The sequence below is a fragment of the Poecile atricapillus genome, chromosome 7 (genome assembly GCF_030490865.1).
Source record: "Poecile atricapillus isolate bPoeAtr1 chromosome 7, bPoeAtr1.hap1, whole genome shotgun sequence".
In the NCBI taxonomy this organism is placed as follows: domain Eukaryota; kingdom Metazoa; phylum Chordata; class Aves; order Passeriformes; family Paridae; genus Poecile; species Poecile atricapillus.
This window is the reverse complement of record NC_081255.1, coordinates 25,935,475-25,941,842: the sequence shown is the minus strand read 5'-3', so window position 1 is coordinate 25,941,842 and position 6,368 is coordinate 25,935,475.

Below are 6,368 nucleotides of genomic sequence, written 5' to 3'. Positions count from 1 at the left end.
AAATTGTGAGGCACAGAGTTAAATTCTCGCAGGGAAAAGCAGAATTTCTGTGCAGGGAATATTTTGGGGCATTAAATACCAGGCTTCTTTTGTTTCCCTGAGGGCAGGAGGGTCACTGAGGGGCCATGGGGGTGCCCTGAGGGAGACCAGACGGCAGGGCTGTGCCGCTGCCGCGGCTTTTCCCGCCGTTGCCCTCAGCGCCCTCAGAGCCGTCAGCGGCGCGATTCGTGAGGGCGGCGCATGTGAAAAATGCTCCGCGGGGCTCGAGAAAAGGTGTTACAGTGGCCCTGGGGCAAATTATGCGCTTTTGCAGAGGGAGGGAGTGTTGGGCAGCCGCCTCAGAAGGCAGCAGGGTGTTTCGGTGGAGTTGCTGAGGGAAAAGTTGAGACAGTTCAGCCGGGGCAGAGCAGCTTCTGAGGGGGAAAAGGTGAGGGAGAGCGGAGGGGATGGCTTTACGTGAAATCTGAGGTGAATTGGAAGGGAGAGAATGAAGTTCTCACAGGAAAAAGCTGACTTTGCAGGAGGATTTTTGGGAATTGAATATGAGGTGTCTTGTCTTTCCTGAAGGAGAAGCAGGTGGTACAAGTTTTGCTGTGGGCTGTGAGGGGCCAGGAAAAAGAAGCAAGTGGTATGCGTTTCTAAAAACGAATAAAATGGAAAACGAGTAGAAAAAGGCGATGATGACGCAAAAAACTAATCACTAGAATTGATGTTCATTAGAGACTAATAAAGAAAACATGTAATGTAGAGAAGTAGTGTTTCAGTAGTCAGTTATACTATCCAAGCAGTGCTTAGCAGACAGCATGCAGACCTAACTGGGTCCTTCTTCTTTCACAGAAGCCATGAGGGAAGAAGCAGCAGACATCATGTAGAATGATGCAGCAAGAGACAGAATGAGAAGAGCAGTCTCAAGGTAAAGTGGTTGCACAGGAAACAAGCTCGGGGGATAGCATCACTGAAATTTCAAATGCACAGGTCCCCAAGAGACTGGTGGGCACCTTCAGGGCAGTCCAGCTGACCTTATGATGGGAGATCGCCCTGTAAGCAGGGCTGGGTCTTTGCGTTGCAGCCGTTGGCCTTTTGCCATTGGGCTGCTTTGGCTGGCCAGAGAGAGAGGCATCCCTGTAAGGAGGGTGAGAGCCCCGGTATCTGCAGCCAAGGGGGGAAATGCAGCTCCCCCAGATCAGCTGTGAGTGAAGGAAGGGCCTTTTCCCCGTCCCTGGCAGCTTTCAGTTTTCTGGGTTGAGCCACAAAGGGAACAGGGGAAGGGCCTGAAGCATACAACACTGGCATGGGACAAGCTGTGCTTGGAGGCTTTGGAGCAGGTGCGGGGGGATGTGTGGCCCAGTGGTGGTTTGCAGAGTTCCCTCTGGGGCTCTTGGGTGCCCTTTCCCTTCAGTTCCTGGAGCTTCTCAGGCCTAACTGTGTCCTCCTTGCTTGGCAGAAGGCGTCGAGGGAGAAAGAAGAGACGGCGTGGCAAGAGGATCGGACGCTTCGAGGTCAAGAGTGGAACGGCGTGGCAAGACAACGGAGCAAGAGGATCGGCGGCTTCGTGGTCAAGAAGAGGTGGCACGAGGGACCCTCTGGGCATAGCATCCCTGGTATTTCCAGGAGGCAGATTCCTAAGAGTCTGCTGGGCACCTTCACGGTGCCCTGTTTTGTGCTGGGCGACCTCCCTGTAAGCAGGGCTGGGTCTTTGCGTTGCAGCCGTTGGCCTTTTGCCATTGGGCTGCTTTGGCTGGCCGGAGAGAGAGGCAGCCCTGTAAGGAGGGTGAGAGCCTCGGTCTCTGCAGCCAAGGGGGGAAGTGGAGCACCCCCAGGCCGCCCTGTAAGCGGGGCTGGGCCTTTTCCCCTGGTCCATGGCTTTGTGCCCCTGGCCAGCGTGTGAGCCCTGTACTCGGGGCGTGTCACAGCCTGCTGTGCCTTGGCCTCCCCTGAATCCTCTGAGCAGGTTTAGGCCCTTGTGGCCTCCCTGCAGCCGCCCCCTGCCCGGGACAGGCCTGAAGCTCTTGGTCTCGTGTTCAGCGGCAGGCAGGCCCCCTGGTCTGTGCACAGAGCTCTCTCCCTCTCCTGGCCCCTTGTCCTTCCTTGTGTGTTGCCCTGTCCACCTGAGTGTGAGCGAGGCGGTGTGTGTGTCCCTTTGTCCCCGTTAGAAATAGAGCAGAGTAGCTTAGGCTTCCCAGGAGAGGAAGAGGAGCTTGTGTGACTCAGCCAGGGGTGCCCTGTCACAGCGCGGGCAGAGACAGAGCCCGGCCTGGCCCTTTGCTCCTGAGGACAGAGCGAAGCCGCTTAGTGGTGGCACGGGCTGCGGGCCCCGCCTGTAGCCAGGCCTGGGGCTGTGCCCGTGCTGCGGGGCTGCCTGTCCTGTCCTGCTGGTGACCTGCCAGCGTGCCTGGCCTGCCCTCGCAGCAGGCAGCAGCTCCAGCCCCCTGTAAGCAGGGGTGCAGCCTCTTTGGCAGCTGCTTTGCCAGCCCAGCTTTGTTTGCCCAGAGGACCTCGCTGCCACTGTCACCAGTGCCAGACCTGCGGCCAACGATGAGGTGAGACCGCCTGGACTTGCAGGCTTTGCTGCTGGTGAGGGGTCTGGGGGTGTTTCGGTGGTGGTTTGCAGAGTTCCCTCTGGGGCTCTTGGGTGCCCTATCCCTTCAGTTCTTGGAGCTGGAGCTTCTCAGGCCTAACTGTGTCCTCCTTGCTTGGCAGAAGGCGTCGAGGGAGAAAGAAGAGACGGCGTGGCAAGAGGATCGGATGCTTCGAGGTCAAGAGTGGAACGGCGTGGCAAGACAACGGAGCAAGAGGATCAGACGCTTCGTGGTCAAGAAGGTGACACGAGGGACCCTCTGGGCATAGCATCCCTGGTATTTCCAGGAGGCAGATTCCTAAGAGTCTGCTGGGCACCTTCACGGTGCCCTGTTTTGTGCTGGGCGACCTCCCTGTAAGCAGGGCTGGGTCTTTGCGTTGCAGCCGTTGGCCTTTTGCCATTGGGCTGCTTTGGCTGGCCGGAGAGAGAGGCAGCCCTGTAAGGAGGGTGAGAGCCTCGGTCTCTGCAGCCAAGGGGGGAAGTGGAGCACCCCCAGGCCGCCCTGTAAGTGGGGCTGGGCCTTTTCCCCTGGTCCATGGCTTTGTGCCCCTGGCCAGCGTGTGAGCCCTGTACTCGGGGCGTGTCACAGCCTGCTGTGCCTTGGCCTCCCCTGAATCCTCTGAGCAGGTTTAGGCCCTTGTGGCCTCCCTGCAGCCGCCCCCTGCCCGGGACAGGCCTGAAGCTCTTGGTCTCGTGTTCAGCGGCAGGCAGGCCCCCTGGTCTGTGCACAGAGCTCTCTCCCTCTCCTGGCCCCTTGTCCTTCCTCGTGTGTTGCCCTGTCCACCTGAGTGTGAGCGAGGCGGTGTGTGTGTCCCTTTGTCCCCGTTAGAAATAGAGCAGAGTAGCTTAGGCTTCCCAGGAGAGGAAGAGGAGCTTGTGTGACTCAGCCAGGGGTGCCCTGTCACAGCGCGGGCAGAGACAGAGCCCGGCCTGGCCCTTTGCTCCTGAGGACAGAGCGAAGCCGCTTAGTGGTGGCACGGGCTGCGGGCCCCGCCTGTAGCCAGGCCTGGGGCTGTGCCCGTGCTGCGGGGCTGCCTGTCCTGTCCTGCTGGTGACCTGCCAGCGTGCCTGGCCTGCCCTCGCAGCAGGCAGCAGCTCCAGCCCCCTGTAAGCAGGGGTGCAGCCTCTTTGGCAGCTGCTTTGCCAGCCCAGCTTTGTTTGCCCAGAGGACCTCGCTGCCACTGTCACCAGTGCCAGACCTGCGGCCAACGATGAGGTGAGACCGCCTGGACTTGCAGGCTTTGCTGCTGGTGAGGGGTCTGGGGGTGTTTCGGTGGTGGTTTGCAGAGTTGCCTCTGGGGCTCTTGGGTGCCCTATCCCTTCAGTTCTTGGAGCTGGAGCTTCTCAGGCCTAACTGTGTCCTCCTTGCTTGGCAGAAGGCGTCGAGGGAGAAAGAAGAGACGGCGTGGCAAGAGGATCGGATGCTTCGAGGTCAAGAGTGGAACGGCGTGGCAAGACAACGGAGCAAGAGGATCAGACGCTTCGTGGTCAAGAAGGTGACACGAGGGACCCTCTGGGCATAGCATCCCTGGTATTTCCAGGAGGCAGATTCCTAAGAGTCTGCTGGGCACCTTCACGGTGCCCTGTTTTGTGCTGGGCGACCTCCCTGTAAGCAGGGCTGGGTCTTTGCGTTGCAGCTGTTGGCCTTTTGCCATTGGGCTGCTTTGGCTGGCCGGAGAGAGAGGCAGCCCTGTAAGGAGGGTGAGAGCCCCGGTATCCGAAATCAAGGAGGCAAATGCAGCTCCCCCAGATCAGCTGTGAGTGGGGAAGGGCCTTTTCCCCGTCCCTGGCAGCTTTCAGTTTTCTGGGTTGAGCCACAAAGGGAACAGGGGAAGGGCCTGAAGCATACAACACTGGCATGGGACAAGCTGTGCTTGGAGGCTTTGGAGCAGGTGCGGGGGGATGTGTGGCCCAGTGGTGGTTTGCAGAGTTCCCTCTGGGGCTCTTGGGTGCCCTTTCCCTTCAGTTCCTGGAGCTTCTCAGGCCTAACTGTGTCCTCCTTGCTTGGCAGAAGGCGTCGAGGGAGAAAGAAGAGACGGCGTGGCAAGAGGATCGGACGCTTCGAGGTCAAGAGTGGAACGGCGTGGCAAGACAACGGAGCAAGAGGATCGGCGGCTTCGTGGTCAAGAAGAGGTGGCACGAGGGACCCTCTGGGCATAGCATCCCTGGTATTTCCAGGAGGCAGATTCCTAAGAGTCTGCTGGGCACCTTCACGGTGCCCTGTTTTGTGCTGGGCGACCTCCCTGTAAGCAGGGCTGGGTCTTTGCGTTGCAGCCGTTGGCCTTTTGCCATTGGGCTGCTTTGGCTGGCCGGAGAGAGAGGCAGCCCTGTAAGGAGGGTGAGAGCCTCGGTCTCTGCAGCCAAGGGGGGAAGTGGAGCACCCCCAGGCCGCCCTGTAAGCGGGGCTGGGCCTTTTCCCCTGGTCCATGGCTTTGTGCCCCTGGCCAGCGTGTGAGCCCTGTACTCGGGGCGTGTCACAGCCTGCTGTGCCTTGGCCTCCCCTGAATCCTCTGAGCAGGTTTAGGCCCTTGTGGCCTCCCTGCAGCCGCCCCCTGCCCGGGACAGGCCTGAAGCTCTTGGTCTCGTGTTCAGCGGCAGGCAGGCCCCCTGGTCTGTGCACAGAGCTCTCTCCCTCTCCTGGCCCCTTGTCCTTCCTCGTGTGTTGCCCTGTCCACCTGAGTGTGAGCGAGGCGGTGTGTGTGTCCCTTTGTCCCCGTTAGAAATAGAGCAGAGTAGCTTAGGCTTCCCAGGAGAGGAAGAGGAGCTTGTGTGACTCAGCCAGGGGTGCCCTGTCACAGCGCGGGCAGAGACAGAGCCCGGCCTGGCCCTTTGCTCCTGAGGACAGAGCGAAGCCGCTTAGTGGTGGCACGGGCTGCGGGCCCCGCCTGTAGCCAGGCCTGGGGCTGTGCCCGTGCTGCGGGGCTGCCTGTCCTGTCCTGCTGGTGACCTGCCAGCGTGCCTGGCCTGCCCTCGCAGCAGGCAGCAGCTCCAGCCCCCTGTAAGCAGGGGTGCAGCCTCTTTGGCAGCTGCTTTGCCAGCCCAGCTTTGTTTGCCCAGAGGACCTCGCTGCCACTGTCACCAGTGCCAGACCTGCGGCCAACGATGAGGTGAGACCGCCTGGACTTGCAGGCTTTGCTGCTGGTGAGGGGTCTGGGGGTGTTTCGGTGGTGGTTTGCAGAGTTCCCTCTGGGGCTCTTGGGTGCCCTATCCCTTCAGTTCTTGGAGCTGGAGCTTCTCAGGCCTAACTGTGTCCTCCTTGCTTGGCAGAAGGCGTCGAGGGAGAAAGAAGAGACGGCGTGGCAAGAGGATCGGATGCTTCGAGGTCAAGAGTGGAACGGCGTGGCAAGACAACGGAGCAAGAGGATCAGACGCTTCGTGGTCAAGAAGGTGACACGAGGGACCCTCTGGGCATAGCATCCCTGGTATTTCCAGGAGGCAGATTCCTAAGAGTCTGCTGGGCACCTTCACGGTGCCCTGTTTTGTGCTGGGCGACCTCCCTGTAAGCAGGGCTGGGTCTTTGCGTTGCAGCTGTTGGCCTTTTGCCATTGGGCTGCTTTGGCTGGCCGGAGAGAGAGGCAGCCCTGTAAGGAGGGTGAGAGCCCCGGTATCCGAAATCAAGGAGGCAAATGCAGCTCCCCCAGATCAGCTGTGAGTGGGGAAGGGCCTTTTCCCCGTCCCTGGCAGCTTTCAGTTTTCTGGGTTGAGCCACAAAGGGAACAGGGGAAGGGCCTGAAGCATACAACACTGGCATGGGACAAGCTGTGCTTGGAGGCTTTGGAGCAGGTGCGGG